At 44.9% G+C, this 27,762-nt stretch overlaps 1 protein-coding gene across 7 annotated transcripts in view; it reads right to left on the bottom strand.

Annotated features, from left to right (window-relative positions):
* The window catches only part of MED12L (mediator complex subunit 12L), a 337,656-nt gene that overhangs the window by 303,572 nt on the left and 6,322 nt on the right, over positions 1-27,762 (bottom strand). The window lies entirely within an intron of this gene.

The raw sequence follows: 27,762 nt of genomic DNA, 5'->3' as shown, positions 1-27,762 counted from the left end.
TAATGAACTGAGGTATATGTATATCATGGAATATGATTCAACCATACAAGATGGAGACTCTGCATCTTTTATATTAACCTGGATGGAGGTGGAATCCATTCTTCTAAGTTATCACAAGAATGGAATGACAAGCATCCTTCATACTCAATACTGTGACAGAAACACAGCAGACCCACGTGAGAGAAAAATACAATTAAATTCAAGAAGGGGTAGGCAAGGAGGAGGGGAGGAGTTTTGTTAAGTTCCCACCTAACAGGTGCAGTGGAGAGGTATATGGCACACTTCCTGGGTGACCTTACAAATGCAAACAATGTCACCTAATCCTATGCACCCTCACACTAATAAAAAAAAATTTTTACAGAACAAAAATCCCTTTTAATAAAGAGATTTGTCCTGTGAAGTCTGGATTCAGGAAAGGAGCTGCACTTTGGAATCTCAAGGGCCATATGTGTCCACAGCGTCCCTATTCTTTTCATTTTTCTGTAAGTTTTGAAAAAAAAATTATTTTTTTGAGACAAGAGCCTCACTCTGCCACACTGGGTAGAGTTCTGTGGCATCATGATAGCTCACAGCAATCTCAAACTTCTGGGCTCAGCAGATGCCCTACCTCAGCCTGTAGCTGGGACTACAGGCCCTGGCCACAACGCCTGGCTAGTTTTTGTATTTTTAGTAGAGACGGGGTCTCACTCTTGCCTAGGCTGGTCTTGAACTCACATGAGCTCAGGCAATCCACCCACCTCAGACTCTCGGAGTGCTGGGATTACAGGTGTGAGCCACCATACCCGGACTAAATTTGAAAATTTTCAACTTAAACATTGGAAAAAGGAAAAAAAGTAAGCAAAACTTCCCCCAACGAAAACATAAAATGACACAAGTTTTGAACTATAATTACTTCCAGAAGCACACAGTTTTTGACTCCCCCTTCCCTGCCAGTCCCCATACGTATCCTTATTTTATGTTCAAGACAGCTGGCTCACCCCCCCTTACCCATGACCCCCACAGTGAGTAACCACACAACAACAGTCCATCACTGGAGGAGAGTGTACAGCTTGTAATGTTCTTCCATACACTTGAGCTCCCTTGATCTTCACCCGGAGACAGCAGACACCTGTCTTCATGCCCATTTTATAGATGAGAAGATTGTGGCCCACTAAGCTACCACAGCCACTGGACAAAGCCATGGCTGAAATACTATCTTCCAAATCCCACACTGGGAAGAGAAATTTCCATGACACCACGCCACCAAAGAACAAACGCCACATGAAAATGTGGTCTAAAAATACACAGCTATAACTCCTACTCTCTTTAAAAAGATCTCCTACTGGATAGACATAGGAAAACTTTTCCAAGGCCACATCAAAAATAACCTGAGGCTTTAAAAAAATAAAAAATAAAAAGACCTCCTTGCCCTGCTCATATGATCATTGAGTTATGGAACTCAGAGTTCCTAAAATACAGACTTAAAGAATAAGAGGGAGAGTTCTAAGTAAACGAAGCTACCTTCTGCTCCCCTTGCTCCAAGCCAAGAAATGATCTTTGTGCTAGCTGAAGTAATGGTAGCCAGAGCACAAGAACGATAATATACATTTATTCCTCTTAAGTAATTGCTGCCAGTGTAAAATGGGGGGGGGGAGGGGAGCAACTGATCAAAATCACTGCTGGACAAAGCAGCTTACGACATTTATGCACTTGCCCAAAGTCTAAAAAGGTCACCTTGGCTGAAAACCGAGGTCTGCTGGAAACATGCCGTGTAACTTTACTTAATTATGAGTGCTCTTACTAATACCTTGGCGGGCCACTGTTTTGGCAGGCTTTCAAAAGACCCCACTACAGGAAATTTAGCTCTTTGGCAGTCAAGTCTCCTCCAAGCATAGAAGGTCACTGAAATCGTGAGCTGAGCAGAAGATGAGTTGCACACACATATCAGAAGACATCTCAAAGTGCTCCAACAGTGTCAAGTTAGTAGCAGAAAATCTATGGCAAAATGTTTAAGTCAGAAGAATCTCAGTCGACTTAAAGCAAACAGGCTAGCAAAATTTCTATCGTCTCAGCATCTATCTAAGAAAGTAGAAGAAAAGTGGGCTCTTGAGGACAAGAGAATACGAAAATTGAATATTTATCCTCGATTGACTATCACAGTGCTACAAGAAATATTAATTGAGTAACAGCATATGTTTTTACTAAAAGCGCATGGTATATTCTGGCTTAATCAAAAAAAGACACGTGAGGCTTTCGGGACCAGACAGTTCCATGTAGTGTTGCTGCACTTCTCATTCTAAACTCACACCAGCTCAGATAGCTGCTTGCTGGGTGTGACGGTCCCCTCTCCTGACAGCAAGCACGTGCACACATGTACACACCACCACCAGAAGGAAGTGAACTTGGAACCATGGTTAACACGTACCAGCCACTTCAGATTTTCCTCACCTGGAAGCACATGGGCATTTTGGAAGCCTTGAGCTCTGAGAATTTTTTAAATCTTTCATGCTAAACTACACAGCAATACACCAAGTAGCTGGCCACTTCTCACCACCACTACTACATTGCCACATGCTTGGATTCCACAATGGCTCCTACAGGAACCCTCCCTCCTTGCACCTTTGGCCCTGAAGGCCATTTCAACACGCAGCCAGAGGGAGATTTTAAAAATTTAAAGTGAGGGGCGGTGCCTGTGGCTCAGTGGGCAGGGTGCCAGCCCCATATACGGAGGGTGGCAGGTTCAAACCCAGCCTCAGCCAAGCTGCAACAAAAAAATAGCCAGGCACTGTGGAACCCTCCCTCCTTGCACCTATTGTCCCAGCTACTGGGGAGGCTGAGGTAAGGGAATTGCCTGGGCCCAGGAGCTGGAGGTTGCTGTGAGTTGTGTGACACCACGGTACTCTGCCAAGGGCAATAAAGTAAGACTCTGTCTCTACAAAAAAAAAAAAAAACTTAAGTGAGGCTCAGCACCTCTGGCTCAAGTGGCTAAAGTGCCAGCCACATACACCTGAGCTGGCGGGTGTGACTCCAGCCCAGGCCCGCCAAACAATAATGACGGCTACAACCAAAAATTAGCCGAGTATTGTGGTGGGCACCTGTAGTCTCAGCTACTTGGGAGGCAGAGAATCACTTGAGCCGTGATGCCACAGCACTCTACCCAGGGCAACAACCTGAGGCTCTGTCTCAAAAATAAATAAATACTTAAGTGAGATCATGTTACTCTTGCTCAAAATCTTCAGTTAACTCCCCGTTTTACTCAGAGCACAAGCAAAGGCCCTATGATGCATCACAAGTCCCTTCATGATCTGGCCCCCATCACCTTTGCGACCTCGTCCCCACCCACACTCCCCTTCACTCCCATGGCAGTATCCTGCCATGCTGGTCTCCTTGACGCTCTTCAAACATGCCAGCCTGACATTCTCAAGCATCAGGGCCTTTGCACTGTCTGTTTCCTGTAACTGGATTGCTCTTCCTCCTGGTATCCACATGTTCAAACATCTAACCACCCTAACTAAACCTTTCCTCAAATTTCACATTTTCAATGAAAAAAATCTGATGACCCAATTTGAAAAAATCTGATGACCCATTCCCTTCACACCCAGCATTCCTAATCCCCTAACAATCCACAGCATTTATCAGCTAAAACACCACATAATTTACCTAGAATGTGTACTGTCTGTCTCCCCCACTAGAAGGTGAGGTATACAAGTCAGGGGCGGGAGGATCTTTATTTTGCTCACAGATACATGCAAAGTACTCAGAGTGCACAGATGCAGTGCCCAGTACACAGCACACATAGGTGTGCAATAAATATTTGTTCAAAGTATAAATGATAATCTGTTCTGAACAATTAACACGAGCTGGCTGGGTGCAGGCCTCATTCCTATAATCCCAGCACTCTGGAAGGCCAGTGCAGGTGGATTGCCTGAATTTAAGAGTTCAAGACCAGCCTTGGCAAAAGCAAGACCCTGTCTCTACTAAAAATACAGAAATTAGCCGGGCATTGTGGTGGGCACCTGTAGTCCCAGCTACTCAGGAGGCTGAGGCAAGGGAATTACTTGTGCCTGAGAGTTTGAGGTTACTGTGAGCTGTGATGCCACAGCACTCTTCTGAGGGCAACAATGTGAGACTCTGTCTCAAAAACAAAACAAAACAAAAAAATAACATGAGCATACTCTAAATCGCTACCTCATAAGTTTGGGGTCCGTGATTTCATTTGTTTAGAATTAGCATCACTGTGTCACCCAGAAGTGGCTCTCACCCCTTCAAGCACATTATGCTATCATGAAAACAAATATTTCATAACATCCCTTTTTCTTAATCTGAAAAGAAATTCCTAATGACTTAACTATACTAACATTTCTTACATCAATATAATGCTCTTGCTCCACAAAAAAACATAAAAAGTAAATTATAATAAAAAAGGCACTTCAGGCTCAGCGCCTATGGCTCAAGCAGCCAAGGCACCAGCCACATACACCTGAGCTGACGGGTTCAAATCCAGCCCGGGCCCCCCAAACAACAATGACGGCTGCAACCAAAAAATAGCCAGGTGTTGTAGCGGGCACCTGTGGTCCCAGCTATTTGGGAGGCTGAGGCAGGAGAATTGCTTGAGCCCAGTAGTTGGAGGTTGCTGTGAGCTGTGACGCCACAGCACTCTACCCAGGATGACAGCTTGAGGCTCTGTCTCAAAAAAAAAAGGCACTTCAAAAGGAAACAGACACACTAGACTCTCCTCATTACTAACAGTGTGGTCCCTGGACCAAGAGCATCAGTAGCCCCCGGAGCTTGTTAGAAATGCAGAACCTTAGGTGGTTCTTAAACCTGGAGCCGAGGTGGGTGGACTGCTTGAGCTCAGGAAGAGTGAGATTTTGTCTCTAAGAAAACAGTGGGGTATTTTCTTAGAGACAATCTGCTTCATAACAAATATGAAGATTGTGACTTAGTCACAATCTGCTTCATAACAAATTCTCAGGTGATTCATGGACACAGTAAATTTTGAAGAAATAGGGCCCCAGATGACAAAGTTGCTAAACGTCTGTACCTATTCCTAGAATCAGCATAATGCGCTGACTAAAAAAACGCAAAGGTATCGACAGGTGTGTTGTGTCACCACCTCAAATTATCAGCAACAGCATGAGAGGAATTTTCTGAAATCAGGAAAAGCCCTTTTCATTTAGTTAGTTTCAAACTAGTTTCAAACTAACTAAACGAAATCTTCTCCCAATATATTAACAACAGATATATTCCTCAGGAAGTCAGTGTATGTTGAAAGTACTTTAACAGCATGCAATAAAAATAATCTGAGATCACATGTAAACCACATTCCCATCTGAGATGGAGAGGAAAAAACAGTTGCTGAAGGTCCCAGTGGCATGTCGGGAAGTCTGGTGGGATGCAGGACAATTCCTCATGAGGCCCAACTGCCTGCCCGGGAGGACAGCCAGCACCCCCGTCCTTCCACTAAGTGATAGCAGCACCCCAATCATGGTGATGACCCACAAATGACCCACAGATTTCCACAATGCTTCCATTGAGAACCAGAGCCTTACTCCTGAAGTAGGGATACAGAAACTCCAGGGGGGTTTTGTTTATTTGTTTATTTTTGAGACAGAGTCAAAGTGCACAGCAGCCTCAAATGCTTGGGCTCACGTGTGATTCTCTTGCCTCAGCATCCCGAGTAGCTGGAGCTGCAAGTGCTCGCCACAACACCCCGCTGTTTTCTTAAAGGCAAAATCTCACTCCTCCTGAGCTCGAGCAATCCACCCACCTCGGCCTCCAGGTTTAAGAACCACCTAGCTGCAGACTGTGAAGAGCCAGAGTCTTGCTTGGTGCAGAACAATGGAGATATTCCCATTCCAACTTACCGCAGGCGGCTCCAAGTGCATACCCTGGCAGTAGTGTAGATCAACTAAAGGGAAATGGGCATGAGAGACAGCACAGAGTGGTGGTTAAGAGCCCACGGTCTGCAGTCAGACTGTCCGAATTTAAACCCCAGCTCCACTTAAGGCTGGTCCTAAGCCAGCTCTGGCACCATTCCTGTGCCTCAGTTTCCTCAAGTGTAAAATGGGGCAAAGGGAGGTAGCACTTTCCACCATGATTATCTCCATATCCCCTTTGAGAAAAAAAGCAGGGAGGTTAATCAGCCAAGGTCACATAGCGGTGAAGAATTCTAAACCCTCCATGCTCCTACCCATCACACGATTTGAAAACTGCTAGCAATTAGCATTACTGCTACAGTCTGTGTCCTATCTCTGGTTCAGGAAAGTGGCTAACCTGAAGCTCTGGTCAGCATTTAAAAATGCCTGTGGCTCAGTGAGTAGGGTGCTGGTCCCATATACCGAGGGTGGTAGGTTCAAACCCGGACCCGGCCAAAATGCAACAACAAATAAATAAATAAATAAAAGTGTATCTGCATTATAAAAAAAATAAAAATACAACAAGGCTTCTTGGGAAATTAAAAAGACCCTTGACTGAAAGCAGTGGCTGTCAAAAACTTTGGCACAAATTGGCTTACTAAAAAACACTGCTGGCTGGCCCCACATACAGAGTTCCCAATTCAGTAGATCCCGAGTAAAGCCTGGGAATCTGCATTTCTACCAAGGTTCCCAGGGATGCAGAGGCTACACTGATATGCAGATGTTAGGTTTCCGGCTTCCGTGCCCAGCATCAGTGTGGCTCTCACCAGCAGGAGGATGCTGGACGTCCCAGCACAGCTCAAGAGCAGATCTCAACCAAGCCCTGCTGGAATTCTCTACCACACCCCTCTCCCCTAACACCAAGGCACAAATGCAAAGACAGATCCAGGAAGGAAAGAAGCATATAAATACAAAGTTTTTACTTCACTCCTTTAACTTCCTCGAGACTCACAATGAACAAGACAACCAGGCGCACTCAATTCCATCAGGAGCAAAGAGGAGCCAAAAAGAACGCTGGATGGATGTCACTTGTGTTTGAGGTCCACTGGTACAAAATTTTAGGTCAGATTCCTAAAGAAATCAAGTAAAAGGAGGTAAAAACTCAGAGGGCCACAACCCATTAACACACCCTTGATAGTCTTCTTAAAGTTTCTGAAAAGTTAATAATAATGGCAAAAACCTAAACAGTAAGATTCAAATTCCAGAGTATTTACTATTGTTGCTTAACACTGTTTCCCACGATGACAGATCCCTTTTAAAGGAAAACCATTTCACTCCAACCTAAGGCAGTCTGCAGATCCCAAGTGTGGGAAATAGGGCTGGGACGTGGGTACTTAATGGCACTGGGCAGCAGGAAGAGATTCAGAACAAGAAGTAACATGTGTTACGTGAACTCAAAGTTACATGAGCTCAAATAACAAACTTTTATGACACTTTGCACTGAAGGTCTTTCCCAAGTATAACCAAGCAAAAATAGAAGAGGGAGAGTAGAGATTTGGGAACAGCGTGCCCCTAACATCCCCAAGCCAGAATCGGTAAAGGACACAGATAGCTTCCTCTTGCACTAGCCTTGAACCTCTTCAAAGATTTCTCAAGATAAAAGAGGGTAACAACCACCAAAGTTCTTGCAGTGCCTTTCCTTATAGACGTTTAAAAACTTGTTCTTCTATACTCAGTTAATAATCCTTAGAACTTCTAGTTATTACTTTGCCTATCTACAAGCAAGGTATTCACTAAGACCTCAAAAACTTGGGGGCACACACAGCAGTTAAACAGGATCTCATTACGAGGTCTGTGCTCTGGGCAACAGATCAGCAAGCGCTGGATTTTTTCCAGTAAAAGGAGTCCTTATTAAAGGTCGGAAAATTTCCCATTGTACAACATGGGGAATTTAAAAAAAAAAATCACTCTTAATATCAATAACGGTTGAGAGTGAGGGCAATCATGAATTTAGACATGGTTTTAAACGTATTTAAATTAGCAGCATCTAGGACAAAATAGTTGTGCGAGATGGGCATACCAAGTGTTTACTCAGCCAGGAGGCGATGCTAGCTGAGGATGTGAATTCAGCCCTCACTGCATGGGCCAGGGTAGCAGTGCAAACAGCTGTGACACAGACTTCAACAGATTTACAACCGACTTGGTCCCAAAGTAACCCAAGCATGGAGAAAGGCAGATTCTCACATACCTTGTCGTTGGTTTCAACTAAAATAGCAAGCCTTAAAGCAATTCTAGAGAGACAGGTACTCAGAGTAACACAGAAACAAAGCCTAGAATGTGGCCCATGATAATACGGAAGGCCAGTGTTCACTCCATATTTTTGTATGCTGCCCTGGTAGAAAAACCAGACCTTCAATACTTTGGGTAAGCTCCAAATGCATCCATAAATCTCATGTATCTACCTTGAACTTCAGAGAATGATCTTATTTTTTGGATCACTTTCAAAGCTATCTTTTCATTTCAATGAAACGTTTCACTGGGAAAGTGCAAACATCTTTATGTAAGTTTGGAAATTGCTTAAGCTCTTTCTCACTTAAGAAAAAAAAAGGTTTGGTTTAGCATAATTTTCGATGGCCATCTGAAAAGCAGATAATGAATGCACATGAATACAGACACCGCTGCATGTGTACACACCTACTCACTCTGAACCTCCCTCCTCCAGGGTCACCATCTAGTGCACAGAACATGTGCAGAAAAACTCCCAGTTTTCTCCGTCATCTAGTCATGTCTAACGCAATAAATGATCAGTGAATTGGACAGAAGTGCCTACCACATACCCCTCTATGAAGCTGTCAGGCAGGCTGGGTTAGCTCAGGTCTTACTTAGAAGAAATAATTTTTTTTTTTTTTTTTTTTGCAGTTTTTTGGCCGGGGCTGGGTTTGAACCCGCCACCTCTGGTATATGGGGCCCCAGTGCCCTACTCCTTGAGCCACAGGCACCACCCAGAACAAATAAAATTTTTAAAATGGTTTTGTAACTACTTTTCCTAGCCTTGTCCACATCTCCCCCAAAACAGCATTCTGCCAGACCCCTGAGAATGTCTGCAGACCCAGATTTGAGAATCAGGGCTGTGACATTTCCTATCACAGATACAGTATATTTAATACTTCTCAGACAACACTCACAGTCAGCAGATACAAATGACCCAGAAGATAAGGGAAGGCTCTTCCTCCTTACACCTCACTATTACCGAATCTTACCCATACCTCTGTCAAATCATGTCTCACTTTTATTCCTTCCTTTAAAATTTTAGTCACCCCTCTGAAGCTGCTATCAGAAGAGGCTCCAGCCACTGCTCCTCACACATCTTGCCTCCTCCGTCCTGCCTGCCCACTGGCCTCACATGAATCCTCCTGAAACACAGATTTTTATTCTGCACTGGCATCCAAAATCCTTGGAGGCTTTCTACCCACCCTGTAGCCCCAGAAAGGGATAAAGAAGCATCTAGCACAAATATCTCCAGACCCTCAGTAACATGCTTTTCTTTCCCCAACCCTGCCCGGAATTGAAACACAATTACCTAGGATTGGCATTCAAAGCCTTAAGCAGTCACGCCCAGCATTCCAGGCCAGATTCCACTCTAAGTGTGAAAATCCCAAGGACCTGAGTCTGAATGCAGAGCCCTTACCTATGGTTGGGACTAAAGCAACTGATCTCTCTGTCCCTTGGTGGCTCTGTTTGAAAGGAGACAAGAATAACTCACAGGACTGAAGTTACATAAGATAAAATGTGCAGTTTAACACAGTGCCTGATCCATTATTCAAGTGCCCTATAAATGGTGGCTACTGTCGTTTTCTATTTTACCTTTCACTTCTTCCACCTATAATATGCCACACCACACACACAAACTCTAAGCATGTCATTCCCACCCCTCGAAGTACATTATCATGAAATCCTGTGCATTTTTTCAAAGGATGACAACTCAGGGATCCTCTTCACTGAATCAAGAAATAATTATGCATATAGCTCTGTGCTGAGTACTGGGGATTCCACAGTGAGTGAATTGACAGTGTTATAAATGCCCCAAAGAGAAGTTCTGCCAACTCAGAAAGCACTTGATAAATAGTGGCTTAACCTAGTCTAGGAAATCAGACAGCAACACCCCCCAAAATGACCTTTGACCTGACCTCTAACTGCAAAGTGGGAGTTAACTTCAAGAACAGGGCTTCACAATGCCAAGGCCTGACATTCTGCATGAAGTGACAAAACAACATTAACTCTACGGAGACTGTGAAATGGTAGGGATTATATATCCCCAGAGTGACCACTGTAAAAATTAAAATGCAGAGAAGTCTAACTAAAATCCAATAGGTAAATTAAAATTATATTTTATTTTAATTTTAATCAAAATTAATTTTAATTGAAATTATAAAAGTAGAAAGCCAGGCTTGGCACCCGTAGCACAGAAGTTACGGCGCCAGCCGCATACAGTGAGGCTGGCGGGTTCGAACCGAGCCCAGGCCAGCTAAACAACAACGGCAAAAAAAAAAAATAGCCAGGTGTTGTGGCGGGCACCTGTAGTCCCAGCCACTTGGGAGGTTGAGGCAAGAGAATTGCTTAAGCCCAAGAGTTTGTGGTTGTGAGCTGTGAGACCATGACACTCTACCACAGGTAACATAGTGAGATTCTGTCTCAAAAAAAAAAAAGAAGTAGGGCGGCGCCTGTGGCTCAATGGAGTAGGGTGCCGGCCCCAAATGCCAGAGGTGGCAGGTTCAAACCCAGCCCCAGCCAAAAACTGCAAAAAAAAAAAAAAAAAAAACGAAGTAGAAAGCCAAAGACACAGAAAAAACAAATAGAATGGTACACCCAAATCCTACCACATCAATAATCACATTAAGTAATAATTAAATGTTCATGAACTAAGGCTACAATTAAAAGACAGAAATTGTCAGAATGGATAAAAAAGTAAAGTCCAACTACAGGTTGTACTTTAAATATAAAGATGTACATCAAATATAAAGACAGATAAGTTGACGGTAAATGGATGGATGGGAAAAGGTATATACCATGCAAGCAATGAAGATAAAAGAGCTGAAGTAGGTGTGATAAAATTGCATAAAGTAGAATCCAAGACAAAAAGCATTATCAGAGATTAAGGGGTACATGTCATAGTGATAAAAGGGTCAATTCGTTAGAAAGGCATAATGATCACTGGCAGAGGAAAGGCATGGATAAAGTCTACAGGGTTGGGAAAAGGACAGAAAGAATGCTGCTGTCATAGCAGAAGCAAAGGAGGGGGCGCAGGCATAAGGAAAGAATGAAGCAGCAGGGTGGGAAAGAGTCTGTGGGCCAGTTAAAGGATGTCCGTCTTTATCACAGGAGCATTAAAGATTTTAAGCAAGGGAGTGCTTCATTCAACTTGAAAAGGTCTGCAGTGTGGACGAGCGGCTGGAGTAGGGTCAGAGTAACTAACAGACTGTGGGTAAGGGAGGTTGGCCCAGTTAGTAGACTGTCCTAAGAGTGGGGACATCATTGGAGAAAAACTCATTTCTATTCAAGTTGAGGGGAGGGGGAACGATGGAGGGGGTGGTTGGGATGCTCCCTCTGCCCAAAGTATGAGTATATGGGCACACCTTCTGGGTGCAGGAGATAGCTACAAGAGGGACGCTACCTAACAAACTCAAATATTGTATTTGGTTGTCTGTACCCTCACATTAACCTGAAGTTAAAAAATTAAAAATGATTTTTAAAAAAGAGCGGGGACATCAGATAATGATAGCTTGTATGATACAGAAGGATGTTTAGGAAGGAAACTCAACAGGACTTACCTTGACTTGTTAGATGGAATGAGCGTGGTGGTCAAGGATGCCCCCAGTCCCCTCGGATGGTAATATCTCCCAAGATAGGGCTGTGTTGGAGGGCTTTGGGTGGCAAGTGGAGTGGAAAACTAGTTTGATGAATCAGACAAACAAGACACAATATGTCCTACAGGCACTTAGCCACTCGGGTCTGGAGTGCAGGAGTAAGGATGAAGCAGTGGGTCAAAAGCGAAGCCTGGGCGTGAATGAGATCACCTAGGATGAGGACAAAGCAACAGACCCTGGGAAAAATCCATACTGATTAAATAGCCAGATAGACAAGGAAAAGCTTTCGAAGGAGACTGAGACACGGGAAGGAAACCGGAAGAGCTGCCTTGGAGCCCAAGGAAGAAGCTGCTTCACGAGAGCGCTGAGGGAACGCGGCCGTCACTGGTGACTTGGAGAGACGGGTGTCTCAGCAGAATGACCGGAAGGAGCAGAGGGAGCCTCGGGAGGGTGAGGAGCACAGTGAGTGTGCAGGATGCTTCTGGAAAAGTGCAGAGAAGGAAAAGAGGAATGGGAAACAGGGTAGAGAGAGACCTAAGATGTGAAGAGTCGGGTGCCTGTTCTAATGACCTCAGAAAGAAGCCAGGGAAGGAAGTAGTTGAAAATAACATGAAAAAAGGGAGATGCCTGAGAACTAGAAGTTCCTAAGAAAACAGGAGGAGATGACCTGCCAGCCCACGACCCAGAAGGCAACAGCCAGTACCAGACCAACTCGGAACACATGGAGGAGGATCTGAAGAGAGGCCCTGTGGGCACACTGCTATGGGCAGAGCTGGGGGCCTCAAACAGCTAATCAAATCCTCACTCCTGCACCTATGCATGGGGCCTTATTTGGAAACAGGGTCTTTGCAGATGGAATGAAAGACGAGGTCACGCGGAATGCGGGCAGGGGTCGTAATCTGGTATGGCTGCTGCCCACGTAAGAGAAGGGACGGGCACAGAAATGCAAAGACGGAGGCAGAGACTGAAGTTTTGCTGACACAGGCCAAGGAACAAGAGGGGCCAGAAGAAGACAGGGGGCACCAGGAAGGTCTTCCCTTAGAGCAGCGGTTCTCAATCTGTGAGTCGAGACCCCTTTTTAACAATGAAAATACACTGTGGCATTAGGAGGGTTGAGAACCACTGCCCTTGAGGCTATTGCAGAAGAGTAGCCCTGCCAACACCTTGGTTTCAGACTGACAGCATCCAGAACTAAAAAAGAATAAATTTCCAGGTTCAATGCCCGTAGCACAGTGGTTACAGCGCCCGCCACATACACGGAGGGTGGCAGGTTCAAACCTACCCTGGGTCAGCTAGACAACAATGACAACTGCAACAAAAATAGCCGGGCATTGTGGTGGGCACCTGTAGTCCCAGCTACTGGGGAGGCTGAGGCAAGAGAATCACTTAAGCCCAAGAATTTGAGGTTGCTGTGAGCCGTGATGCCACAGCACTCTACTGAGGGTGACATAGTGAGACTCTATCTCAATAAAAAAGAATAATTTTCCATTATTTTAGAACATCGACTTCGTGGTACCGCAGCCCGAGGAGTATGAAACATACATAGAGGAAGGGCAGTTCCTCCCCGTCCCTCATGGCCAGACTGCATAGTAAGTTGGGATCCAGGGCACTCGGCGGCAGCAGAGGACCATCACCGTGGAGTACAACAGCCAAGAAAAGCAGCTTCACTAAGGTGCAGCGTAAGCAGACACCTCGGCCCCCTACACCACAGATGGGGACTGATTCCTGTTATAGATGGATCTCCTATATTTGACCTGGCACGTAACAGGTTTCTGAGAAAGTTGAAGAAAGGTCAAGGGCATCAGAAAGGTTGGGGGTGAGAGGTCCCCACTGCAGCCAAAATACTTACAAGAGAAACATTAATACTAGCCTCCTAAAGAGGGCCAGAGGTAGAGGCCAGACCAGGTGAGGAAGGCAAGACTCTCCTAAAAGCTAATTTTGTCCTTTGCCCACTTCGCCAAACTTGTAAGACCACATGTGCACAGAAGCCACAGCTGAAAGTCAGCTCTTTACATCCACCATCCTCTATATACTATTAATATTCACTCCATCCAACCCACACCTGCAGGCCATCAATCACCAACTGTGGGGACTGACGGAACCAAAAGGATGTGATGAGCTCAGCACACAACAGACTGTGCCACCTTCACATCTGTACCTAGAGCAGGCCAGAGGTCAGGCTATGATAATCCCACTCCCGGAATTTTTTTTTTTTTTTTTAGGACAAAATCCCACTATGTTGCCCTGGGTAGGGTGCCATGGCGTCACAGCTCACGGCAACCTCAAACTCGGGCTCGAAGGATTCTCTTGCCTCAGCCTCCCAAGTAGCTGGGACTACAGGTGCCCGCCACAACGCCTGGCTATTTTTTGGTTGTAGTTGTCATTGTTGTTTGGCAGGCCTGGGCCAAGTTCGAACCCTCCAGCGTCGGTGTATGTGGCCGACACGAAGGCACTGAGACCACTCCTGGCATTTAAACGGCACATCCAGGCCCATCCTCATAATAGCTAAGTGGCTGGGGTAGGATGCACCCCATTTTACAGAGGGAGAAACTGAGTCTGAAAGGTGGGCAGAAGTGAAATGAATGGTTAAGTGGCCACGTGAGAAATCAGGTCCCGAAATAGATCAACGTGTTCTCTAAGATAATAAGATATTCGGGGAGAGCACGGCCTGACTGCAACAAGCCTACAGTAGAAGCCTGGCTCCTTTCCTCTTCTGGGAAATGGAGATAACCCCACCTACCTCACATGCCACCTGGAAAGAATAAGTGAAAACTGGGTGACACCATTAGCAAGTAAATGGCACACTCTAAGAACTTTTCTTTAAAAGGATAAACAGCATCATCACAACTATGACCTTTGTATAGCCAGCACGTGCAGCCCACACTGTGCGCATGACTGGGGAAGCAGTAACGTCAATAAACTGGATGGAAATGTCCCACAGGTATGACACAGTGAACACAGCCCTCAGAGGTACCAACTTCCCATGACAACCTCATCCTACTTGTAAGTGTCCTAGTGAGACAGGCAGTGCCTCCTCCCCCCTTTAAAAGTGGGAGAACCTTTGATTCCAATTATATCTAAATATACTTCGCATTTACTCCACTCTTATCTAAGTAATTGTATCCCATTAATTAATTCATATTCAAATCACATTCAAATGCATGTCATCCTCTGATATCAAACACCTGGATATGGCTCTCAGAAAAAATGGAGGGAAGCTGCAGGAGAAAAATACTTGAACTTTTAGATTTGCATATTCATACAGCAAGAAAGAGGACTTAAGGTATCTGCTAGTTTATTCGGCTGTGAATTACATTTAAGTCAGCCTGAATGAATTTTAGATCCATTATTGCTAAGGTAAGTCAAACAATTCTTGCATTGCCATCTTATCGAATCGTAAATCTTTCCTTTCAATCATTTTTCACTGAGTAGAATACTTCACGTGCTAGCGTGCTGGGTGATCTGAGGGCAGAGCACACAAGGACAGGCCATGGTTTCTGTCTTCTGAAGCCATCAATTGACTACATCTATCCCCGCAATGTGGCTCTTTTCATTTATCCCTCTACAGCACCCCACTGCATCCCTGATCCCACACTCAGCACACACATACAGGAAGCCATGCTGTGGGAAACCAGAGAATGATTTCCACCAAATGTTTGGTGAAATTTAAAAAAAAAAAAAACCTTGTTGAGTGACAGATAAAATGGGTACAGGAAAACTCAAGTAAAACCACAGAACATCCTTCTTGCTTGGCAAAAAGGGAAAAAAGACTCGACATTCTATTTTGCTACTGGTAGCAATTGTTCATTGGTCTTAGGTCAGTTGCTCAGAAACAGAAAAGCTAAATCTTTAATTTTCAGTCAAGGAAACGAATTTCTCCTAGTCAACTTCAGAAAAACTAGTGTAAACAGTTAGCCTCTGTTAGCAGCTCTTGGCCTCCACCCTTTTTATTTTTCGGGAGGCTTGCTCATTCCCACCTCTTCAGTCAAGCTTAGCAAACTTTCCAAGCAATCTGGCAAATACCACCAGAGCAGCCCGCGAGGAGGTCAAGAACAGGCATTAAATCAAGACTGAAAGCATGGGCCGGGGCTGGGCAGGAAACCAAAGCTACACCAGCCCTTTCAATACTGAGACCTTCTAGTAAACCAGAGTGGGTGGGAGTCTAAATACTCATTCTACTTCAGCAGCCAAGCAAGCACCAGAGGCAGGGCACAAAAATGTGTCCCTTGGAGAGTCTCAAGCAACGGGACCTATGACACCATCCTAGCTGAACAGTATAGGAGCATTTTCCACTCGTCTTTTCTTCATTTCCTTTGACCAATTTGTCACCAACTGCCAATTCTGCTCTGGTCCTATTTAAAGCCTGTATCAGCCAGGCTCTTTTTACTTCATGCTTTGGTTACTAGAGCCGCCTCCCTCACAGCCTCCCCAACTCTATTCTCTCCCCCACTGGATTTATTAGGCATGAGCTAGTGAGATAAATCTGACAGCAGAATCATGTGAGCTCACCGCCACCCCCCACAGCCCAACCTGCTGGGGGCTCCACAGATGGGCCACCAAGTCAGTCTGATGTGTCCAGGCACCGCCGCTCCTGCTCCCAGCAATTCCTTATAAAGGGGTGTAACCTGTCCCTACCCACTCGAACCCTACCCGCCCCTAGAACCCTACATCCTCCAGTGAAATCCCCAAGAACCCCACCCTCTCCTTTCTGAACTCATGCAGCACTTTTAGCCTCACTATATATAGAGAAAGGTTACAGGATGTGCCCAAGAAATCCAACTCCACCATCATGCCCCTCTGAATGACCTTGCGCAAGGTAAGTACTCTCTGTGCCTCCGTTTCTTCATCTGTAAACAAGATGTCATAATAATAATACCCCCTTCAGAGGTATTGTGAAGCTGGCATAAAAAAAAAACCACATGCAGGCAGTGCCTGTGGCTCAGTGGGTAGGGTGCCGACCCCATATACCGAGGGTGGTGGGTTCAAACCCGGCCCCAGACAAACTGCAACAAAAAAAGAGCCAGGCATGTGGTGGGCGCCTGTAGTCCCAGCTACTCGGGAGGCTGAGGCAAGAGAATCGCCTAGGCCCAGAAGTCGGAGGTTGCTGTGAGCTGTGTGAGGCCACGGCACTCTACAGAGGGCCATAAAGTGAGACTCTGTCTCTACAAAAAAAAGAAAGCATGCAAAATGTAAAGCGCTGAGGAAAACCAACATACTAAATAATGACTATTATAATGCAACGTGGCACTACATACACTGCACTGAATATCCATCTCATTCAACTGTAAAATAAATAAAATGCCAGTCATTTTAAAAATTTTTATGTGGGTCAGTGAGCTGGGCATTAACTTCCAGAGCTGTGCTAGCCAGAGCATGGTCTGGTACCAAGACTGGTCCTTGCGTTGGCTCACACCTGTAATCTTACCACTTTGGGAGGCCGAGACAGGTGGATTGCTTGAGCTCTGGAGTTCAAGACCAGCCTGAGCAAGAGTGAGACCTCTATTTTCTACAAAAATTTAGAAAAACTAGCTGAGCATGGTGACAGGTGGCCATAGTCCCAACTACTTAGGAGGCTAAGGCAAGAGGATCTTTTTGAGCCCAAGAGTATGACATTGCTATGAATGAGGATGATGCCACAGCCCTCTGCCAAGAGGGACAAGAGTAAGACTGTCTCAAAAAAAAAAAGATGTGCAAAAACAGAGCGTTTGGAAACTTTTATGGCATTTGACATTGTCACTACATTCGAGCAGCATTTTTCTAATAATCCATTTTAATCATATTATTTTTATCAGTCTGCCACAAATTAAATATTAATGTTTTTAAAAACTGGTCCTTCACCAGAGTTATTCTGAGAAACACATTTCTAGGGGGGACAGATAGCAGGCCCCTATTTCTTTTCCACACCCCCATATCACCTAGCACAGTAGAAGGCGTAGATCAAGTACTAAGTAAATGAAAATATAATTTAAAAAACATTGCAATTATTTAATAACTTAAAAGTGGATTCAAGTGAGTAGTAGAAATGTGAACAGTGTCTCTGATTCATAAAGAATCTTTTTCAAGAGGGAGTTGACATTTAGTCTGAAATTGACCAAAGAGTAAAAACAACTCTGAGGCCAAAAATATTTTCCATACTATCTACTAACATAGCACTGTGTAGAGCTTTATTTAAAAAAATTTTTTAAAAAAACCTAAGTAATGTCAATATTAACTTTCTTCATCGCAGAACTCAGGAGAAAGATAAATTATTTACCACTGCCTTGGACAAAGTTTCGATAGAGCCTCCACACCTTTAAGTAAACTAGCATCTTAGCAAAAAAGTCCAATAACACTTCAGACAAATACATTTTTATTAGTTCTTCACTCCAGCTGATGCCTTAAATGGTTTGAATCTCAAGAACGCTATTAGATTATTCCATGAATGACATGGCTGGTAAAGGAAAGCAGCAAATTCTATCAAATTTTAATTGACAACAGGTGGCATTTGTATGGCTAAGCTGGGGTATGCTGGGTGTAGGTTGAAGGCTGAGGAAAAACTTGGCACGTTCAAACTGACTCAGGAAAAGCCTGCAGAAAAGCCAAGGCAAGTGGGAAGCCCTGTGTGAACTCTGCCTCCCTTCCTTTCTCCAAAGAGAGGATTTGTAACAAGGTCAAAGCCATCTCTCCCCTGGGTCCTCAATCTTTTGCCCCAGGACCAATTCAGTCTTGTTCCCATTGACATCTCTTCTCCCTCCAGCAGTATCAATCCCTTCCACTCTCCCAAACATCCTAAAATCTATAGAAGTGTTCAAGTCTACAGATGCAATATACTCTTTGTCTTATTGAACTATTGGCAATAGTTCACACAACAATCTAATTTCTCACCTCTGTGCTCAGACCCTCTGCCCAGCAGGCCTTCCCCACTCTGCCTTGCCATCTGGAAAATACTCACATTTCTGAAGCCTTTTCTAATCTCCCAAGAGAATGGACCCTCCCTTGTTTGTTCCTACTGCAAATCAACTTTTTAATGATTGTATTGTCGTGTGCATAAAACTACCATCTCTGTAGCCAAAGTTACACAAAAGGAAAGGGGAGGAACCACGTTAAAATGCTTCCCAGCATACCTGTGCCTGGTATAAAGAGCCAGGTGTTGACTTAGCAGGTTTCTTTTTTTCTCTCCCCAACCACCCACCCCAAGCCTGAGTGCAGTAGCATCATCATAGCTCACTGCAACCTCAAACTACAACTTCAAACTCCTAGACTCAAAACAATTTTCCCACCTCAGCCTCCCAAATTGCTGGGATTATAGGTATGAGCCACCACCCCCAGCCTTGACTTAGCATTTGCTAATATGCAGTGCCTGGGCAGTTTATCCCAGACCTTCTTATACCAGACCCTCTCCTTGCCTCTGGTTATCAGTGGAGAGATAAGAGATGTGGTCCCTGCTTCATGGAACTTACACGGGGGGGTGGGGGGGGAGGTTTTGACACAGAAAAGACAATGAACATATCAAATACAAACTGTGTTTAGTGCTAAAGAGTAAACAATCATTTTGCAGTGACAGAATAAGGCAACCAGACAACAGGAACCACATTTGCAAAAGTCCTGAGGAGACAAACTGCTGGGCAGATCCTGGAAAACTAAGAGCACAAACATAGCTGGAATGTTAAAGTTCACTGTCCCTGTGGGCCACTTATCAAGCTCACCCACAGGCCCCATCAACTGCCCTCCCAAGTAGCTGGGACTACAGGCACCCACCTGAGATTCAAGGTTACTATTATTTTTAATGAACATATATATTTTAAACTTCTCAGTTTTAATTGCTAAAATAGCAAATACTGAGAGATGTACCCTCAACAAAAGCTTTGGGGAAGTGGGGTGCAGTGGCTCACATCTGTAATCCTAGCAACTCTGCGAGGCCACAGCTGGTGGATCACTTGAACTCAGGAGTTTAAGATCAGCCTGAGCAGAGTGAGACCCCATCTCTACTAAAAATAGAAAAATTAGCTGGGCATGGTAGCAGGCACCTGTAGTAGTCTCGGCAACTTCGGCGGCTGGGGCAAGAACTATCACTTGAGCCTGGTGCAAGGTTGTTGTGAGATATGACGCCATGGCACCCAGGGGGACAGAGTGAGACTGTCTCAAACAAACAAACAAACAAAAAAAAAAAACTTTAGGGGATTCCCCAATGTTTAAGATTATAAAGAGTTCCCCAGAGCACAGAGTTTGAGAACTGCTGGATTAAGCTAAAAAAATGTTAGTACATGCTGATAATCATTCTTTTCTTCACACATCTTTGTCAATTCTAACATTCAAATAAACGTTTTTGTATATTCCCCTTTCTCCCACATTTCCCAATCCCGTAGACCAAAAAACAGTCCTGCAAAAGATACCTATGTCAAATCCCAAAACCTGTGAACGTGACCTTATTTGGGAAAAGGGTCTTTGCAGATGTAATTAAGTCAAAGATGAGATCATCGTGCGTTATCTAAGTGAGTTGTAAATCTAATAGCAAGTGTCCTCATAAGAGACTCCCCGGAGGGGAACACACCCCCAGGAGAAGACCAGTGAAGACAGAGGTAAAAATCAGAGTGATGGGGCCAGGAACACCTGGAGCCATCACAGCCAGGACAAGCAAGAAGTATTCCCCCATAAAGCCTCATAGGACGTGTGAGCCTAATCACATCTTGATTTCAGACTTCTGGCCTCCAGATCTGTGAGAGAATAAATTTTTTGTTGTTTTAAGCCACCCAGTTTGTGGTACTTTGTTCTAGCAAACACAGGAAACTAGTTCCCAACTCCAGTCCTGAATGTCAATGACTAAAACTAGCTAGCCATGGGCTGCACCTGTGGCTCAGTGGGTAGGACGCCAGCCCCATATACGGAGGGTGGCAGGTTCAAACCCAGCCCCAGCCAAACTGCAAGAAAAAAACAGCCGGGCGTTGTGGCGGGCGCCTGTAGTCTCAGCTACTCCGGGAGGCTGAGACAAGAGAATCGCCTAAGCCCAGGAGTTGGAGGTTGCTGTGAGCTGTGACGCCACAGCACTCTACTTAGGGCGATAAAGTGAGACTCTGTCTCTTAAAAAAAAAAAACAAAAAAAAAACTTGCTAGCCAATCTTTCTGCCTCAATGTGAGCCTCACAAATGCTCTCCCCTCAATCTACAACCCTCAGTCATCTTAAATCTCATTTCCTTACCACCCATAAATGGTTTCTCACACCTCCACATAGCAAAGACCCCACGACTTGATCTCACTTTTCTTTTCTACACCACCCCTCCCCGCTCTGGCTCTCCCCCTGCTCACTCCATACCACCACGCCCTGGGCCCACAACCCAGGCACATTCCACATTCTTCCTGTCCTAGGACCCTTGACACAAGCTGTTCTCTCTTCCTGGAATGAATTAACCTCTCATATATCCTAGGGCCCATCCACTCCTACACATCCTCCAAGACACAGATGCAAAAATCTCTGCCTGGGTCAGGTCCTGTCAAAACATGGGTCACTCCTAGTCTTGTTTCCACAGCACTTTGTATATTCCTCTCAAGGAATATCTGAAACATTGTATTCCTGGTTGAAGAGACTATCACTCCCCCCAGGCCACAGTTGCTTAGCCTGAGGCCAGAGGAGAAGTCACTGGTGTAGGATGTAATGGGAGAAGGTCAGTGCCATCCCTGGCTTCTACCCACTTGATATAAGTAGCAGCACATACAACCCACAGTGTCTCCACAAATGGCCAGTGTCTGAGGACAGAGAAAGCAAAAGCACCCACAGTTGTAAACCGCTGCTCTTTACTAAGGCTCCTAGCACCTGATGGTTTTTATATTCAACCACAAAATAAAGTTCTGAGTCCTAGGTTTGGGGTAGGCACTGTGCTGGAAGCCAGGGAGGTAACAGGAAATAAAAGCCTTTGATCCTGTCCTCAAGAAGCCACAGCTACAAAGGCCTACAAGGTGCTCAATAATACTGGTTAAATGACCAAATTTGTTTGGCATGAATAGGCATAGTAATGTGTCCTGTAGAACATGGAAAATGAAACCCAGTGGCTAACATTACTCTCCTCTGCTCGGGGTCACAGCTCTGCACATCTAAAGAGAATCCCGTTTATATAAAATGCCATATAAATGTTAACCCCTGGACCTGAGCAACTGTTACAGTTTTATATAGCTCTCTCAAGAGGGCTCCCCATAATAAATAATGGTGTATCTCAACCATGAAAATGAAACCAGATAGAAATGACCACCACTGCACATGCAGCCCAAAAATGCCAATGGCAGGGATATCCCCAGAGGCAGGAAATAGGACTGGGAAACTTCCACTAAAAAAAAAAAAAAAAAAAAAAAAAACAAAGACAAAAGAATGTGAGCTTCCGGAGTATTCTTCCCTCTGCCCAGGAAATACCACAAAGATCCAAGAGCTCGGAGAGGATCAAGCTGTGTGGGCTGAACACTCACACAACCACTGGGTGCCCTAAAATGAAGAGTGATTCTCATTGCCAGGGCAACGTGAGGGTGTTTACCAGAGGGGAGGCCAAGTAAAGTTGCAAGAACAAATCAGGACACACAGTGCTTGGCCCAGATCTGCTTTGACAGGTCTCTTTAACCTCTCTGGGACTCAATTTCCTTTTGTACTGAAGGAGAGAGTTAGAACAAGCCATCTCTAAGTTCCCTTGTAGGTCTAAACACGTATGGCTACCCCAAAACAGTGCAGACCCATACAATCTCCTGCTCCAAGCACAACAGAAGTGTGCTCCCTCCCTTCCCACCAAAACTTTCTGCCAGAAATAGAAATTTAAAACTGGAGCCCACTGTTCCCTCTCCTCTGCTTCTGCAGGGTACTCATGTCCTGCTGGTGAACAGGATGCAGGTGTCCTTTGTCACTTGCCCCATATTCCTCACCAAGCCAGAGAGCCGGAGAGTTCTTGGAATGTGTACCTTCTGAAAAAGAAGGCAGCTCGTGCTGTGATTAGTCAAGGGTGCCAAAATATAAATGGAAAATACCATGACAACATTAGAACGCCTCTGGCTACAAGAAATTGACAGCTGGCCCAACAGTGGCTTAAACCAAGTGGATAGCTACTGTTTGCTTAACAAGAATCCAGAAGGAGAGGGTCCCAAGATTAGCTCATCTGCTCAACAACTGCACACAACCCCTCAACCAACTCCTCTTGTTGGCTTTCACCCATTGGCTTGTTCCCTCAAGGTTACAAGAAGGATGCCCCAGCTCCAGCTATCCTGTTTCTTTATTACCTTTCCTTAGAAAACTAAGGAGCCTTCAGGCCATTAAGAGAGGGCCTTTGCTCTCTGTACTTTTATCAGACAGGAAAAAATTCTTTGCCACAAGTCCTATAGTTGAGTTTCATTAATTCTCTTTGGCCAGAACTAAGTTAAGTAATTACTAGAAAAGTAAGAGTCTGTCTTTAATTTTTTTGGATCTCACTATGTTGCCCAGGCTGGTCTCAAACTCCTGGGCTCAAGTGATCCTTCCACCTGAGCCTCCCAAGGAGCTGAGACTCCAGGCATGAGCTACCACACCCAACTAGCTATCTTAAAAAACGTTTTTAGTAGGAAGCAAGCAAGGGAAAAGCAGGAAAAGAATGATAGAGAAGTGGCCAACAGTGTCTGCCACATTCAACTATATACAAAGATATGCTGGCAAATTTTGGAAGAAAGGAAGGAAGGAAACCCTAACTCAAGGTTTCCTTGAGAAGAAGGTTTCCTTTCTGACAAGAACACTTAAGAATAAGAAAGGAAGGAAGGAAACGCTAACTCATAGGAAGAAAGGAAGGAAGGAAACCCTAAATCATAGGATTTGCCAATTTCCCTGGTATCAATAAATAAATGGCCAATTTCAAGATACGAGCCTGTTATCAACCAGCTCACAAAATTCCTGAAATTTTAACATGCATCTGGTACAAGCCTGCTCAAGAACATCCCTGAATTTAGACCTTACACTTGATAAAAATCCAAGCTTACAATGCTCCTCCATATTTAAAACACTCTCTATGGTCAGGTATTATTCTCCCCCAGCTCACAAGTGAGAAAAATGACAAAAATGCCCACAATCACTCAGTGCCAGTGGCAGAGTTAGTGTTCACATAACAGTCCAACCCCAACTCCTCCACCTTTTTAGTACCTACATCTACATCCTACAAGATCTCTCTCCCTACACAACACCAAAAGGGCTCTAGGTTCACTTGGAACAAAGATCCTATAAACCTAGTCAAAGTCATCTGAAGTTATTTCCTCCCATGACAAAAATCATAGGCATGTTCCTCACCTAATGTGCGTGATGCAATAGTACATTTCAAAACTATGAAGAGGAATGTAATTGTCTTACCACGACAAATAGGCAAGAGGATGGATGTGTTAATCAGTTCAATGTAAGTTTTTCACATTGGATATCAAATCAGTACACTGAACCCCATAATGCACCAATGTACTGTTACAATTTCATTAAAAAAAGTAAAAATCATGCATGTTAATACTGAAATACAGACTAGTAGAAAAGAAAGAAAGAAAGAAAGAAAGAAAAATCATCCCCAATCCCATACCCCAGAGATGATCGTTGTTTGCAAGTGAGTGATAATCCTTCCAGATTAAGCAGATTAGCATGATTTCAACTTAAAAATACCACTCTATAATTTAATGATATTTTCCTTACTTTATACATTTTCCAAGACAGAGAAAAAAGAAAATAGTACCACAAACTCCCTTATAACCATCACCTACTTTGAGAAATTTTGTAAAGACAACTAAAAGTCCAAATGTAGCCCACTTGTCAGGGAATGACATACAAAAGGTAGGGGCCTCCCCTCTGCATTTCCCTTGGATCCCCCCCGCCACCCCTCAGACCCTAAGGTCAGCTTTTGTCCATGCCGTCAATCACCTCCTTTCTCCCCTGCTCAGAGCCCTGAGGTTTTTATGGCATTCATCAAGTTCTCTCATTGGTGGATCCCTCCAACTTCCCCACTGTCTGCCTGGTCTAGAAGGCTCAAGACTCAGGCTCAGAACCTCATTAAACTAAAGGAGAGCATCAGAAGAAATACTTCACAGCTCTTCGAGTTTCCAAGTTCCACTCACTCCATGCTTCTATATCTGCTTTGTTTTCACACACTCGTGCACACACCCATGCGTGGCACTGCTAACTGGTTCAACTGACATCCTTGGACTTGGCTCATCCTCACCCTGTTACCTGGTGTCCACCCAAAACAGTTTGCCTTCCAGACCTCGCTTTGTGCTCTTCCAACTTCCTAAAGGATCACATTTCATTTCCTCAGATCTGACAGGCTAAAGGACAGTAGCTGCACGAACAATCAAGAGCCTTATATGAGCTCAAAGAGCCAGCAGAGAACTCAGGCACACAGCCGAACAAAATCCCACAGCTCTGACAAGCTCAAGGAACAGCTTCGGCTGGATGATGTGGAGTGTGCCTGTAGTCCCAGCTACTTGGGAGACTGAGGTGAGGAGTTGAGCCCAGGAGTTGGAGTCCAGCCTGCATAACAAAGCAAAACACTGTCTCTCTCTCTCTCTCTCTCTCTCTTTTTTTGAGACAGAGTCTCACTGTGTCACCCTCAGTAGAGTGCCATCATAGCTCACAGCAACCTCAAACTCCTGGGCTTAAGCAAATCTCTTGCCTCAGCCTCCAAAGTAACTGGGACCACAGGCGCCCGCCAGATGCCCGGCTATTTTTTTTGTTGTTGTAGTTGTCATTGTTGTTTGGCAGGCCCAGGCATGATTCAAACCCACCAGCCCTGGTGTATATGGCCAGAGCCCTAGCCGCTGAGCTACAGGCACAGAGCCGTAAAACACTGTCCTAAAAAAAGAAGAGAAGCAGGGCGCCAGGGCTAGCACCTGTAATCCCAACACTCTAAAGGCTGAGTTGGATGGATTGGCTGAGCTCAGGAGTTCTCATACCAGCCTGAGCAAGAGCAAGGCCCTGTCTCTAAAAAAAAAAAAAAAAAAAAACCTAGGCGCTGGGCAGGGCACCTACAGTCCCAGCTACCTGGGAGGCTGAAACGAGAGAATCACTTAAGCCCAAGAGTTTGGGGTTGCTGTGAGCTATGATGCCACGGCACTCTACCAAGCATGACAAAGTGAGACTGTCTCAAAAAAAAAAAGAGAGAGAGACAGAAAAGCTTTGTGGAACAAAATGAGACCTCCCTACCTAAGCCCCAGTTCAGCCAAGTGCATAGAGAAGGAAGCTATGGATATTTCAGGACCAAGGCATGGAACGGAATTCTACTCTGCTGTGAAACACATAAACCACGCACAACTGACAGGAAACAAGTCCATGTGGGGAACCATGCTTGCTGGACCAGAACTTCAAGGCCGAAAGCAGCAAAACTCATCTGCACTGTTTAGTACCAAAGGGTACTAATTCCTCAAACAGAACCCAAAAGATTCTAAGACACTAATGCATCAAATAGCCAGCAGGTAAGGGGGCGGAGGAGGGCAGTTTATGAACGTTCGCTATAGATAAAGAAGCAAACTAAAAGTGAAGGTTCTCAAGCTTAGTGCGTTTAGGAATCACCTAGAAAGGTAGTTTAAAATGCAAATTTCTGCACTTCCTTTCCAGAAATTGACTCAGCAGGGCTGGGGTGGAGGTGGGGCACTGTAATGGCAATAGTTAAACGAGCATCTTTGAAGATTCTACCAGTAGTGGGGACCCAGAAAAATGACAGCCAGTTGAGTTCCTCCTCTCCTGCCACACAGTTTCTGTGGCAACACTGCTCTGAGCAGCTGGGAGCAGCAGGACCTCCCACCCAGTGCTTCCTTCAGGGATCTTGTCACCTTAGGCATCAATGTCCAACCTTCCCAGGACAATGGGATTCAGGAAGGTCTGCAGCCAGGCCCTGGGGCCAAGCAATTAGCCTCAGGTAGACAGCTTTCAGAACCAAATGTCTCCCTAGCCTTCTCAGGCTTTTGATGCTCCAGGCAATTGGTTGACCTATTCTCTGTTCCCAGAAAACTTTCATCAACATCCTCCTCAGGAGAAACAAACTTTCACTTTCCCAGCTGTCTCTGAAACAGGCATTATTGTGTTAAGAAAACTAATAGGAGCAACAAGCATTGGGACAGTTAAATATTACAAATACTCCCAATTGCTTATTAAGAGTTCTTTCTACATCTTATAAACGTCTTCACTAGGTATTCCCTGAGCACCTAACCTGGGGCAGGGAACCTGTGGCCTTCCGATTTTAAGGTCATTCTTTTTTAAGCACCAAAGGAGACAAGAAAAGCTTTAAAGTTTTCTCTTTCTCTGCTGCACCCCTTTTAACAAAAGGATTTGTTCTGTAAAATTTGGATTCAGTCAAAAGGCCACACGGAAGGCCGTAATTTCCTGAAGGTGACAGGTTCCCCACCGCTGCCTGACTGTGACCCCCACGGACAAGCCCCTGATCTCACGGAGCTTACGTTCCAGGTGGAAGAAAGGTCACGCAGACAAGAATAAGCATCCTGTATCCCATTTCAGACGCAGGCAAGCACTACAAAGCATATTAACACAAGGAAACGAAATGGCAAGGATGAAGGGAGATGGGATACAGGAAGCTTTCCCTCTGGGGGGAGTCTGAGCTAAAAACCGAGTGACAGAAAAGATGACTGCAGCGGGGAGGAGGGAACGCAACCCTGGACACAAAGGAGCTGAGCCTGTTGGAAGAGCTGAAGGCACAGTAAGTTTTAAGGGTTACTTACTCCAGACCCAGATATCAGAGGGCAGGGCCTGGTGGATCTTGTTGCAAGGACAAGGGGAGACCCAAAAATTATTTAACAAGGGTTCTGCTAATAATGGCTGACCTGCACTGAGACCCATCTGTGTGACAAGCACGGTTCTACATACTTTGCATACATTAGCTCATTTTCTCTGCCCTGCAACCCCATGAAGTTAGAATATGAACCTCATTCCACAGGTGAAGAAGCTGAGTCAAACGTGCAGGAAGTGAGGAGCCAGAACAAAGCTAGGCTGCCTGGCTACAGGCAGCAACTACAGAAGCAAGCCAGGGCCAGACTGATAGGCCTGAAGGCTAGGGGTAAGGGTTTAGATTTTATTCTGAGTATAATGCAAAGGCAGTGGACGGAGACCG

Source organism: Nycticebus coucang, chromosome 8 (assembly GCF_027406575.1).
Source record: "Nycticebus coucang isolate mNycCou1 chromosome 8, mNycCou1.pri, whole genome shotgun sequence".
Taxonomy (NCBI): domain Eukaryota; kingdom Metazoa; phylum Chordata; class Mammalia; order Primates; family Lorisidae; genus Nycticebus; species Nycticebus coucang.
The sequence above is the reverse complement of the archived record's forward strand: the minus strand, read 5'-3'. Positions and strand labels throughout refer to the sequence as shown.